A 14,701-nucleotide genomic window follows, 5' to 3' on the forward strand; every position below is an offset into this window, starting at 1 on the left:
AAATTAGACGGGCGTGGCAGCGTGATCCTGTAGTCCCAGCTAGTTGGGAGGCTAAGGTAAGAGAATTGTTTGAACCCGGGAGGTGGAGGTTGTGGTCAGCCGAGATTGCACCACTGCACTCCAGCCTGGGCAACAGAGCGAGACTCCATCTCCATAAAAAAAAAAAGAAAAGATATCATAATGAATTTACTGGTACATGTCCTTCCAGATTTAAAAAAAAAATCTGCGTTTGCAAATGTGACAACATGATCCCTCTCCCCACTTTCTAGTACATTCCCAAGTTTCAGGTACCTTAGGAAGGTCTTTCTTGGTAATGCCACTCCAGAAAGAACAAATCAGACTCACCATGAGAACCTCTTTTTCCTTTTGTCTTTCTCACCTCTGGGGCCTGGGATAGCCCCATTGGGTGTCTCATCTAAATAGAAGACTTTGAGCCTGTTGAGAAGTTGAAGAACAAGTATATAGAGAAGAGACACCAACTCTGGAGTCTCCAGGCCTATAGGCTCGGGCTTGAAATATAGAACTGGGAACTGAAACAGTAAAGTTTTGATCATTCTTCTAGTTTCCACGTGTGCTCTCAATGCACTAAAGCTGAGAACGGCAAACTTTCTTTTTTGTTTTTTTGAGATGATTCTCACTCTGTCACCAAGGCTAGAGGGCAGTAGCATCCTCTCAGCTCACTGCAACCTCTGCCTTCCGGGTTCAAGCGATTCTCCTGCCTCAGCTTCCTGAGTAGCTAGGATTACTGGTGCACGCTACCACGCCCAGATAATTTTTTGTATTTTTAATAGAGACGGGGTTTCACTATGTTGGCCAGGCTGGTCTCGAACTCCTGACCTCAGACGATCCACCCAGCTTGGCCTCCCAAAGTGCTGAGATTTCAGGCGTGAGCCATCACACCCAGCTTCAGCAAATTTCTTCTTTTCTTTCTTTCTTTTCTTTTTTTTTTTTTTTTTTTTGAGACAGAGTCTCATTCTGTCACCCAGGCTGGAGTGCCGTGGCGCAGTCTCGGCTCACTGCAACCTCCACATCCCAGCTTCAAGCAATTCTCCTGCCTCACCCTCCCAAGTACCTGGGGTTACAGGCATGCGCCACCACACTCAGCTAGTTTTTATATTTTTAGTAGAGATGAGGTTTCGCCATGTTGACCGGGCTGGTCTCGAACTCCTGACCTTAGGTGATCCACCTGTTTCGGCCTGCCAAAGTGCTGGGATCACAGGCGTGAGCCACCATGCCCAGCCTAGCTTTTCGTATGAAGGATCAGATAGTAAATATTTCAGGCTTTCTGGACTATACTGTCTCTATTGCAGCTACTCGACTGCAATTGTTGGACAAAAGCAGACAATCCATAAATGAATGGGCATGACTGTGTTTCAATAAAACTTTATTTACGAAAACAGATGAGAAGCTGGATATGGCTGAAGGGCCACAGTTTGTCAACCCTTGCACTAGCTAAAGGAAGAGCGTTAGGGAAGAAACTGTAGCATCTTCCTCTCGTTACCAAAAGCAGAACACTAGGCATGGTTACACACACACACACACGCACACACATATACTCAAACATTTGTTTAAAAAAAAAAAAACTCACACATTTGTGATGAAACTATAGATTCAATTCTTTAAATTGTGGTAAAATAACATAAAATTTACCATTTCAGCCATTTTAAGTGTACAGTTCAGTGGCATTAAGTATATTCACATTGTTGTGCAACCATCACCACCATCCATTCATCTCCAGAACTTTATTCATCTTGCAAAACTGAACCTCCATACCCATTAAACATTAAACCCTATTTTCCTCTCCCTCCAGCCCCTGGCAACTGCCTTTCTATTTTCTGTCATTATGATTTGACTACTCCAGGCACCTCATGTAAGTGGAATCATGGCCGGACATGGTGGCTCATACCTGTAATCCCAACACTTTGGGAGGCCGAGGAGGGTAGATTGCCTGAGCTCAGGAGTTCGAGACCACCCAGAGTGACATGGTGAAACCCTGTCTCTACTAAAAATACATAAAATTAACTGGGTGTGGTGGTGCAAGCCTCCAGTCCCAGCTACCTGGGAGGCTGAGGCAGGAGAATTGCTTGAGCCCCAGAGGTGAAGGTTGCAGTGAAGGCTGAGATCACACCATAGCACTCCAGCTTGGGCTACAGAGTGAGACTCCGTCTCAAAAAAAAAAAAAAAAGAAAGTGGAATTATAAAATATTACCCTTTTTTTGATTGGCTTATTTCTTATTTCACTTAGTATGTCTTCAAGGTTCATTTATTTTTATTTACTTTTTATTTTTTATTTTTTTTTTGAGACAGAATTTCACTCTTTTGCCTAGGCTAGGGTGAAGTGGCGTGACCTCAGCTCACTGCAACCTCCGCTCCCTGGGTTCAAGTGATTCTCATGTCTCAGCCTCCAGAGTAGCTGGGATTATAGGTTCCCACCACCACACCCCACTAATTTTGTATTGTTAGTATAGATGGGGTTTTGCCATGTTGACCAGTCTGGTCTTGAACTCCTGACCTCAGGTGATCCACCCACCTTGGCCTCCCCAAGTGCTGGGATTACAGGCGTGAGCCACCGCGCCCGGCCATTAAGATTCATTTACATTACAACATATATCAGAGTATAGATTCCATTTTATAAATTTTAAAAACCTAACAATATTTCCTGCATACTTTTCCAGGTCATTAAAAACTTTTGGTGAATACCATTTTTAAAGGGTACATAATATTTCACTGAATTAGACTGACTAAAGGAGAATGAATTAGAGGCCAGGGCAACCTTCTCTAGTTTCGAGGAGAGCTAGCCGCTCTGCTAATCACAGATGATTGGATTGGGGACCAGTGCAGTAGCAAAGGCTACCCAACTACACATGAGCTGGGCCCTGGCTGCCCCGTGGAGATTCTGCCTATAGAATGGCCCCAAAACGAACCAATAAAATCTGAGAAAGTAGAACTGCAGAGCAAACAAAATGAAAGCAGGTCCCACTGTGAACTACTGGGTTAGGAAATCAACTCCATCCTAATAAGTAATCTGATTTCGTCTCTTCTGTTTACCCTGATGAACTTGGCAGGCATAACTTATACATCCATCATGTGGATGATTCATATTTATAAACATTCTCCTTTGGTGGACATTTAGGTTATTCCCAATATTTTGCTATTACAAATAATGTTTCAATAAACATCTTTGTACATAACCCTTTTTTACGTATTCAGTCACTTGGGAAGGCTGAGTGAGTGTATCTTTGGCAGCAAATTCATTGTGACTGGGAATTGTTTAACCCTTTGACCTCCAAGAGGTTTGAGGATCCAAGATGGCTCCACTGCTAAAACATTGATTGGCTGCTCATAAGGAGAACTGGCAAGAGCTGAACAAGATATGAAGCTTTCCGTCCTACAAAGTTTCTTATTAGGATAAAGCTCAAGCTGAGAGGGGGAGGCCAAAAAAATCAAGCAGGACAATAGGGCAAGACTGGTTAGGAAGAAAAGCCTAGGGCATAAGCCCATGCTGGTGAACTGAGCCTGTTCATTGTGCAGTGGCATTGAGGTTGAGAGTGACATGGGGGACGGAGTCTTCTGATGAGTGGTTATACAAACAACAGGGCCCTTCCTTAGCTTAATGAATCCTTGGTCTATTGGACCTGCAGGAACCTTGAAGGATGAAAGTAACTGCACAGTAGTATCACACTCTGTGTGCCTGGCTGCAGTAAAATTATTTACTCATATCCAGTTCTTCACTTTCTGGTAACAAGGAAGGTGGTGATTCTTAGGCCCTTGCAAGTTGGCAGGGCTACATGACTAGTTCTAGCCGATGGACCACAACTGGAATGCCATTGTATCCTTTCTGGGATGAGATGGTTAAAACCTCAAACTTGGCCCTTCTCCCATCTTTCCCTGTCTTAGTATCCCTGAACACCATGTGCTGTGATGGTGACATTATAAGATGGAACATTTTTCAGCCTGGGTTCTTGAGTAATAGTATGGATCACTGCCTTCCACTAACCTATGTTGGACATATATTGTGATGAGAAATTAATTTTCTTTTTTTGAGATGGAGTCTCACTCTGTCGCGCAAGCTGGAGTGCAGTGGTGCCATCTGGTCTCACTGCAGCCTCCGCCTCCTGGGTTCAAGCAATTCTCCTGCCTCAGCCTCCCGAGTAGCTGGGATTACAGGCATGTGCCATGAAGCCCAGCTAATTTTTGTATTTTAGTAGAGATGGAGTCTTACCATGTTGACCAGACTGGTCTTGAACTCCTTACCTCATGATCTGTGCCTCAGCCTTCCAAAGTGCTGGGATTACAGGTGTGAACAACCGCGCCCCGCTGAGAAATTAATTTTCTTATTTAGCATTGTTCACTATCCTAACCTAATTGAGATACTGGTCTTGTGCAAGGTTAAGTGGCAGAGTTGAAATTTGACTCTAAGTCTCTCTAACTTCAGAGCCTGCATTATAAGTCCTAGATCATTCAGATCTGTTGGTGGGATCTTGTGAGTCCATTGGTTTTGAGGGTGGGACACCAGATCTTGCATCTGGGAGTGTGATCATTTCCTAAACTCCTAAGATCAAGGAAGAGAACAGAAAAGGCGACTGGACGCGGTGACTCACGCCTGTAATCCCAGCACTTTGGGAGGCTGAGGCGGGTGGATCACAAAGTCAGGAGTTGACCAACCTGGCCAACACGGGGAGACCCCGTCTCTACTAAAAATACAAAAAATTAGCCGGGCATGGTGGCAGGTGCCTATAATCCCAGCTACTTGGGAGGCTGAGGCAGGAGAATCGCTTGAACCCAGGAGGCAGAGGTTGCAGTGAGGCAAGATTGTGCCACTTTACTCCAGCCCGGATGACAGAGCAAGACTGTCTCGGGAAAAAAAAAAAAAAAGACTACTGATATTGCCTCTGCTCCTGTTAGGAGTGGGAACTGATTTGGGAAGGCGGCTGCTCTTGCAGGTGAAGACATCAGTAGACTCAATATTAGGTCACTGAGTAAGACAAAGTGAAGAAAAACGAGATGGGGCTGAAAGTCAGTAATATTCCTGTTATCACTGAAGATCAAGTCATTTTCTCTCCAGGATGACAATTGACAATGCAGATTCATTTTTTCACAAATGTTCATTCTTGCTTCTACTGGTGATCTGTGGGCAGGCACGGCATCAGGAGGTCACAGTCATCTGAGTGTTGCAGAGTTATTCATCGAGTGCAGAATAGGGCGACAGCTCATTGAGACTTAGCATTCTGTTGGATTGAGTCACTCTGCATGTCATGCAGTCTCAGCATCAAATCATCCTTCTTAGGTCTAGGCTTCAAACGGGTCCTGAGCAGTAAGTCCCTGTATTTTCTAAAGTCTCTGGTGACCTTCTTGGCTCTGTTGGGGTTCCCCAGGTCAAATTCCTTGATAGCTTTTAGTCTCTCCTGGACCCCTAGAGAAAAAGGAAGAGTACTGTTGAAGTGTTCCTCATATTTTCGATTCCATATTGGAGCTTTGGATCAAAACTGGGACTTCAAGAAGAGAACTGCAGTGGAATCTCAGGGTTCCCAGTAGGACAACAACAACAACAACAACAAAACAAAAAAACAAGAAATACAATAAATTTTATCTAGGCACTGTGGCTCACACCTTAATCCCAGCACTTTGGGAGGCTAAGGTGGGCAGATCATGAGGTCAGGAGTTCAAGACTAGACTGGCCAAGATGGTGAAACCCCGTCTCTACTAAAAATGCAAAAAATTAGGCCGGCATGGTGGCGGGCACCTGTAATCCCAGCTACTTGGGAGGCTGAGGCAGGAGAATTGCTTGAACCTGGGAAGCAGAGGTTTTGGTGAGCCGAGATCACGCCATTGTACTCCAGCCTGGCGACAGAGAGTAACTCTGTCCCCCCCCAACCAAAAAAAAATTATCCCTTCAAGATGAACATAATACCTATCTTACAAGGTTGCAGCAAAGATGATGTGGTGTACCTTGGCAGGAGTGGGACTTAGCGTTTGTTCTTTTTTCCTCCTATTCCATTCCAAATTATCCTATTCCTTGTACAGATCTTGCAAGGACACTGTGAAACAGTGTCACTGCAACTCTGAACAAGAGGATAAACAATCACACAAGACATTGGCAGGAGTTCCTAGGACAGATAAGTCAATCAAGCATAGCCTGTGGGCCTTACCCTCTATCTCTGAATTGGGTTCTTTTCATTGCAAGGGATAGAGACTCAAGAAATGTCTGTGGGCAAAAGGGAGGCAGTCTTGTGGAAATCTAAGAGGGGAAGGCAAAATAGGACCAAACTGCATGGCACTGGAGGTGGAGGGTAGACCAGCACCAGGATCTCTGCAACAGACTTTAAGGGTTTCCCTAAAGTGCTGCCCAAGAAATGTTACACAAATTGTCCTTTAGGTCTCCTTCTCTGTGTCTGCCCACTTCTCTTCTTGCTAAACGCTGATTTTCTCTTTGTATACTCTGTCTTTTCTCTACCTCATACTATTTGCTGACTTCTAGCTTGGTTTGCTTAATTGCTAATCATGCCCTCTCTGGCCTCTCTCAAACTTGCATCCTAAGCCTCTGTAAAGTGCCTGATTTTATCTGCATTTCCCAATTTACATTTCTAAGAGTAGTATTGGGTTGGTCTAGGCTTCCTTATTAGGGCAGGTCTTTCCCTGGGCTATACTGTAAGCCTCTGTCTGCCATGGGGTCAAGTGTTCACATAGTTTTCAATCACATAGAGGTGAAGGGAGGAGTTACAGGTTTGGAGAAAGCCAGATGGCCATGGTGGAGTTCAGAGCATGGCTGCCTGGAGCTGGGGGCTGCAGAACATAGTTTCCTGTAGAGTAGATGTGGCCATGCATGTGGCAGACATGCCATGATTGTCATATCTAGTAGGCACATTGAATTTTGAGTTTTCCATTGTCTGGTTTGTAGCCTTGTCCAAATGTGTAGTTTACCATATGAGAATGGAAGGATTGGCCGGGTGCGGTGGCTCAAGCCTGTAATCCCGGCACTTTGGGAGGCTGAGACGGGCGGATCACGAGGTCAGGAGATCGAGACCATCCTGGCTAACATGGTGAAACCCCGTCTCTACTAAAAAATACAAAAAACTAGCCAGGCGCGGTGGCGGGCGCCTGTAGTCCCAGCTACTCGGGAGACTGAGACAGGAGAATGGCGTAAACCCGGGAGGCGGAGCTTGCAGTGAGCTGAGATCTGGCCACTGCACTCCAGCCTGGGCGACAGAGTGAGACTCCGTCTCAAAAAATAATAAAATAAAATAAAATAAAGTTTAAAAAAAAAAAGAGAGAATGGGAGGATCAAAGAGGTAGAGTTACCTACCCAGGGTCACACAGTAAGTGGTAGAACAGGAATTAGGATTTAATTTGGTGTTTTTTCTAGTATGTTACATGTAAATATATAAAAAATTGACTGATGGACTACTCTGGGCCAGAACTATTCCAGGCACAGGAACAAGCCACACCAAAATCCTTGTCTTTGTGGACCTGATATTCTAGTGAGGAAAGAACAACAGTGAAAAAAAAAATAACTAGAAAAAGCAAATTATATAGCATGTTAGAAGGTGACAAGGGTTAGGGAGAAAATAAGAATGAGGGAATTAGGGCTGGGTGCAGTGTCTCGCGCCTGTAATCCCAGCACTTTGGGAGGCCAAAGCAGGCAGGTCACTTGAGGCCAGGAGTTCGAAACCAGCCTGGCCAACATGATGAAACCCCATCTCTACTAAAAATACAAAAATTAGCCAGACATGGTGCACGTCTGTAATCCCAGCTACTTGGGAGGCTGAGGCAGGAGAATCGCTTGAACCCAGTGGGCGGAGGTTTGCAGTGAGCCGAGATCACGCCATTGCACTCTAGCCAGGACCACAAGAGCAAAACTCTGTCTCCAAAACAAAACAAAACAAAACGGAGGGGATTAGGAGTGCTGAGGGAAATTATAATTTAAAATAGGGAGTTCAGTGTAGGTCTCAATGTGATGGTGATAGAGAGTGTTCACCTCACCACACTTCAAGCTTCCTGAGAATAGACTATGTGTCTTCCTTATCCTCCTCCTGGCCCAGTGCCTTGGCTGTGATGAGTATGAAATAACGGTTAGTTGAACTGAACACTACCGGAATGTTTTGAAGTTTAGGGAAGACAAGAAAGGCTTTAAGTTTATATTGGTCTCCTCTTGTGTAACTTTCCTGCCCTCTGTGAAGGGCAGCATGCTGCATGAAGCCCCCCATATTGTTCGACTCATGGCAGAAATGTGCCTTTCAATGATTAATCCTGAGATTATTAGACCTAAATGCCTTGTAAGGGCTCTTAATATGAAGTCGTGGCCAGAAATTTAATTAACAAAGAAAACACAACCTAAGCATGCAGGACAGCATGACTCAGAGTCTCATAAAAGCCCATTTCCTTGGAGGCACTGGAGCAGTGAAGAGGCTCTTCATTAGCGGTGAGCTGATAAATGTTTAACAAGTGACTCTGTAGGGCAGGCAAGGGATCATGATTTGTAGGTTTGCCCATTCCTGTGGTATAAATAGTCTATGGCTGATTCAAGTTAAAATGTAATAGCACTGAGCATTTCCTTTTTTTTTTTTTTTTTGAGATGGAGTCTCACTCTGTCACCCAGGCTGACGTGCAATGGTGTGGTCCTGGCTCACTGCAACCTCTGCCTCCCAGATTCAAGAAATTCTTCCACCTTAGCCTCCCGAGTGGGTGGGACTACAGTCTTGTGCCACCACACCAGCTAATTTTTTTGGTATTTTTACTAGAGACAGGGTTTTACTATGTTGGCCAGGCTGGTCTCAAACTCCCAACCTCGTGATCGGTCTACCTCAGCTTCCCAAAGTGCTGGGATTACAGGCATGAGCTACCGTGCCCGGCCAAGCATTTCTATCACACTATTATAATAGATATAAATCACTTTAAGAGCATAGATGGTAGTAAAATACAGTATAATAAGGAAGTGATGAGTTTTAAGTGTTTATTATCATTGATTTTAATATTCACTTAATTTTAAGTTTATATAATTTTAATCATGGTCACATTTATTTATTTATATATATATATTTTTTGAGACAGTGTCTCGCTCTGTCACCTAGGCTGGAGTACAGTGGTGTGATCTCAGTTCACTGCAACCTCCGCCTCCCGGGTTCAAGCAGTTCTCCTGCCTCAGCATCCCAAGTCGCTGGGACTACAGGCACACACTACCACGCCCAGCTAATTTTTGTATTTTTAGTAGAGACAGGGTTTTGGTTTGTTGGCCAGGCTGGTCTTGATCTCCTGACCTCAGGTGATCCACCCGCCTCGGCCTCCCAAAGTGTTGGGATTACAGGCATGAGCCACTGTACCCGGCTTTCCATGGTCACATTTAATAACTGATTTGCAAACATTCTGAAAACATAACAATTGGCTCTTGTGGGCCACGATCCATGACAGATCTAGCATACCACCACTCTGGTCTGCCTCAGTGTGCACCTGTTTCTTGGCAAGGACCAGCTCGTGAATAACAAGCTTCAAATGCAAAGGCAGCTCCATTGCATCCTTGTCACCTAACTGTTCACATCTCCCCATGGCTGCTATCTTGTGACTCTGCTACACAGCTTCTCCATCTTCTATGGTAAGTGGGGTTTTGCAGAGTTTCTGGGAGAATGTCCTTTTCCAGGTTAGAGCCCCCTGTGTTGGACAAATGCTTTTATTCTTCAATGAGGATCTTGGTCTCACATCCTTATACTCTCCCCTGAGGTGTTCGTGCTCAGTTGACTGTGAGCCACCTTGATGCACTGGGCTGTCAAGTTCCGTCTGGTCCGTGAGCATTTCTGGAGTCCGTACAGTGTGCGGACTCCTCCTGTCTGTATTTCTGGTGCCAGGTCCTGTGCTCTGACATCCATTCTCTCATTTGACCCTTAGAGCAGCCCTGCTGGATGAGTCTTATTTTTTCAACATTTCACATGAGGAAACTGTGGCCCAGAATGGGGAAGTGACTTGCCCACAGTCCAGAAGTCATGTCTTCAGCAAAACGTTGCTTTTGGTATGTAACGTGCAGGGAAACATCTCTCACCCCTCAGCTGGCTGCTGCTGGTTGTGGACTCACTTTGCTCAACTAAGGGAGGATTTGGAGTTGTTTTCAGGGAAGGCTCCACCACAGAATTGCAGCAGAGGGATATTTAGATAGCTGGACAGAGCGGGAGTTGGAGCCAGTCATGAGCCCCAGGAGCATATGTGATTCCATGTTATTCCTAAAGAAGGCAGAGCTGGAACTGGGGTCGGGTCTGCTCCCTGGGAACATCTATGACCCTGTCTCATTGCCTTGCACCCCTCTGTGCCTGCTGGAGCCTGGTTCCTGGCTCCTAAAGGAGAAAAGTCATTTGGAGGCAAGTGTGGTCATTACAATTGCAGAAGCTTTTTTTTTTTTTTAGATGGCATCTCACTCTGTCACCCAGGCTGGAGTGCAATGGCGCGATCTCAGCTCACTGCAACCTCTGCCTCCCAGGTTCAATCTATTCTCCTGCCTCAGCCTCCCAAGTACCTGGGATTACAGGTGCCTGCCACCATGCCCAGCTATTTTTTTGTATTTTTAGTAGAGACAGGGTTTCGCCATGTTGGCCAGGCTGGTCTCTAACTCCTGACCTCAGGTGATCCACCCACCTCCTCCCGAAGTGCTGGGATTACAGGCGTGAGCCACCATGCCCAGCCTACAAGAGACCTGTGCAGAGAAGCCTGGGCACCTTGCAACTGAGCAGCAGATGTGTCTCATGAAGGGAAGCCAGCTTTAGCTATGGTGCAAATGCTGAGTGCCAGGCTGGGGAAGGTGGGACAAGAAGAAGGTGAAAATTGAAGGATCATGGAAGTCTGTTTCTCAGAAGACCTGGATTCAAGTCTAAGTTCTCCTTACTTATTAGCTTTGTGGACTTGGGGTAAATCATTAAGCCTCTGAGCTGTTTGCTGCTCTGTGGAATGAGGGAGATAATGATAGTGGCTACTGTTTGTTAAGGGCTCTCTACGAATTAGGTGCTGCAGTCAGCATGTACTAAACATTATGTACAAGGTAATTCCCGTAAAAGACTGAACCCAGTGCCAGAAACATGGTCAATGTACAATATATGGCAGCTGTTATTATTTTGTTGAGCCTCCTAACAATCCCCTGATTAATAATAACCACAGAAATAATAATAGTTGCTAGCATTTACGGAGCACTTTCTATGCAGCCAGCCATTGTTTTGAGTGCTCTAGGTGAATCAACTTACTTAATTTTCCAGCTATCCCATGAGGTTGGTTCTATTTTTAACCCCACTTGATGTGTGAGAAAATTGAAGCACAATTAAGTTAAATGCGTTGCCCAAGACACACGGCTGGAAATCGACAAACAGCTAGAAATCAGAAGAGGTGTTCTTATTGCTGCCCATTTCACAAGGACAGTAACAAAGGCACAGAGAGGCTAAGCAGCGTGCCCAGGGTCAGGGTCGGCAGAACTCTCCTCTAGGTTGCTGGGCAGATGAAATGACATAATGGATGGGAAATGGCTTTGTGAACTGTCCTTCTGACTGTTTCAGCTGGCAGTGAGTAAGCTTTGCATGTTCTGTTTTTTTCTGATCTAGTTACAGCAGCTGGTCTGAGAGCCAGGACCTTTAGGAGGACCTGCCTAGACTTAGCTTGTCATTGGGTGGGTGCTTTGTGTGTAGGTCCTGGACTTACATCCCCTCGGGACAGCCTAGGAGCCGTGGCTTGTCTGACTTCAAAGCCGTTGCCAGCTGGGAGGCTTTGGGAGGAGCCAGCTGGCAGCTGGCCACCATCACGTGCAGCTGGGGTTACCAGCGGTCACTCTAGGGCCTTCCCCCAGCCACACTCATCGTCTCCAGTGGCTGGTTCCCTGACACACCCAAGACAGCAGGCAGCCAGGCAGGGGGAAGAGCAGCTCAAGGCCCCTAATGGAGTGGAGCTAATGGGGGAACAAGGGAGCCTCTTTTTGCTCCCTTCCCTGCTATGCTTCTGGCATACCCCCTCTCCCACAGGGCTCCTCAGGCATGACATCCTAGAAATTCCTGGGTGCATTCCTTCTTCCCAGGTACCTGCTTTCCAAAATGGAGTGGGTAGGGCTGTTGGGTCTCTGCGGAGGGGTCACTGTTACATGCCTCTAGGGCTATCTCCTCACCTCACTGGAAGATCCTCCAGCAGGGGCAGGATCTCCCCTCTCCTAAGCCCGCATCAGGCAGGGCCTGGGAAGGTGTTCAGTATTGTCACATTTCTGGAGGGAAGGCCAGTTCAGCTATCGGGTTGGAACTTGCGTGCTGTGTGTGGTGATGGTGATGGTGATGGCGGCGGCTTGTGTGTCTGGAGGAGGGAGGAAGTTTGGTGCGGGAAGGGAACCAGAGGCAGCCTAGGCTGAAAGGGGGCTCTCACCTGCTGATATGGCGGGAAGGGCTTGGGTTCCATACACACATAGACATGGGCTTGACTCCTCACCTCATCACGCACTGTCTGAATGAGGTGTTCATCTCATGCGATTCTTCCCCTGCGCCTCCTTGTTTATGAAGGGAATGGGAGAAGGTAAAAACCAGACTTCAGTTTGGTTTTTCTCTGGCAGTAATGACTAAGCCCTCTTTTTTCCTGATTCATGTTAGGCAAATGTCTGTACAAGAATTATTTTCTTATGAGGATCACACAGTCCAGTGTCACATGAAATTCCTCCAATTAAAATGACTTTGGTTCTCCATGTTGTGAAATATTAACCTTGACATTATTGTGCTAATAGTACATGCTCCTATTCTCAGAGCCTATTTTCACTTTGAAGGGACTCGGAGTCCATCAAGATGAACTAAACTTTTCTATGTATCAGCTCTGTGATCCCCAGATCTTCCCTGAGAGGAGATGGGCGTACGCTGGAGAATCTCAGTTCATCTAGCCACAAATATTTGTTCCTTTCACTTCCCTTAAAGAATTTTACAGTTCAGGAATCACTTCCACATGGTTTATGTGAAGTCTTTTGTTTTCTTTTTTATTTTGAGATGGAGTCTCACTCTGTTGCCAGGCTGGAGTGCAGTGGCGCGATCTCGGCTCACGGCAACCTCTGCCTCCAGGGTTCAAGTGATTCTCCTGCTTCAGCCTCCCAAGTAGCTAGGATTACAGGCATGCACCACCACGCCTAGCTAATTTTTGTATTTTTAGTAGAGACAAGGTTTCACCATGTTGGCCAGGATGGTCTCCATCTCTTGACGTTGTGATCCGCCCACCTCAGCCTCCCAAAGTGCTAGGATTACAAGCATGAGCTGCCGCGCCCGGCCGCTTTATGTGAAATCCTTAAAACACATGTCTGAAGTAAGTATTCTCCCCCATCATTAAAGTGTAGATAGAGAATCTAAGACTTAGAGAAGGTAACTGAATTGCCTAGGCTCACACAACCATCGAGCAGCTCCGAGTTCATCACAGTGCCTTCTGTGCCCTCTTCTCTCTGCTCAGCTGCATCTGTCTCTGGCTGCAGTGCCAGCTGCTTCAATCTGTTCTCTCTGTGGGAGACCGCAGGCCACCAGCCATCAGCCAGGAGCAGAAGTGTTCAAAAGTTGTCCAGCTGCAGCTGGGCAGAACTCAGGGAGTTGTGGTCCCCCACTGCAGCTGACAAAGATAGGGAGAAGCAAATATCCTGAAGGTTGGGAGCCCATCAAGGGAGGACTAGCGGGAATCAATTCATCAGCTGTATCCAAATGCCCCACTTCCCAGCAGAAGGCCACACTATCCTTCAGTGAAACCTGCTGCAATCTTGACCCTTGAATCCTCACTGTGATCCTGTTTGCTCCTGGCTCATCCCTGCACCCCTTCCAGTCAATCACTAAGTGGTGTCCAGTCCAGCTCTGATACAGCTGCCTAATTTTTCCCCTCCTCTCCATCTCCAGCCAGTACTCTGGAGCTGCATCTCCCTTCCCAGTCCACGGCACTCTGCCTCCGGGATCTCTCCCCTCCTCCAACCTCAAGGGAGTTCTTGCAGTGATTTTTAGAAAGAAAATCATGTAGCCTGGGCGTGATGACTCACTCCTGTAATCTCAGCACCTTGGGAGGCCGAGGTGGGTGGGTCACTTGAGGTCAGGAGCTCGAGACCAACCTGGCCAACATGGTGAAACCCTGTCTGTACTAAAAATACAAAGTCAGTGGGGAGTGGTGGCGCACGCCTGTAATCCCAGTTACCCAGGAGGCTGGGGCAGGAGAATCGCTTGAACCTGGGAGGTGGAGGTTGCTGTGAGCTAAGATTGTGCCAGTGCACTCCCGCCTGGGCAAAAAAGGGAAAACCCAACCACCCCAACAAAAAAAAAAAAAAAAAAAAAAGAAAAAGAAAAGAAAAGAAAAGAAAAGAAAGAAAAAAAGTGCGAATCTGCTTGTATTACCCTTCAAAATCCTTCACCATCTCCACATTGCTTTCTAAATGCAGTGACTCTCCCTTAGCTGATACACTCTACTTGTGGGCTGCCCTGTTACTCTTTCTTTCTTTTTTTAGATGGAGTTTTGCTCTTGTTGCCCAGGCTGGAGTGCAATGGCACGATTTCTGCCTCCCGGGTTCCAGTGATTCTCCTGCCTCAGCCTCCCAAGTAGCTGGGATTACAGGCATGTGCCACCACACCTGGCGAATTTTTTGTATTTAATAGAGACAAGGTTTCACTATGTTGGTCAGGCTGGTCTTGAACTCCTGACCTCAGGTGATCCACCTACCTTGGCCTCCCAAAGTCCTGGGATTACAGTCATGTGCCAC

Source organism: Theropithecus gelada, chromosome 15, assembly GCF_003255815.1.
Source record: "Theropithecus gelada isolate Dixy chromosome 15, Tgel_1.0, whole genome shotgun sequence".
Taxonomy (NCBI): Eukaryota; Metazoa; Chordata; class Mammalia; order Primates; family Cercopithecidae; genus Theropithecus; species Theropithecus gelada.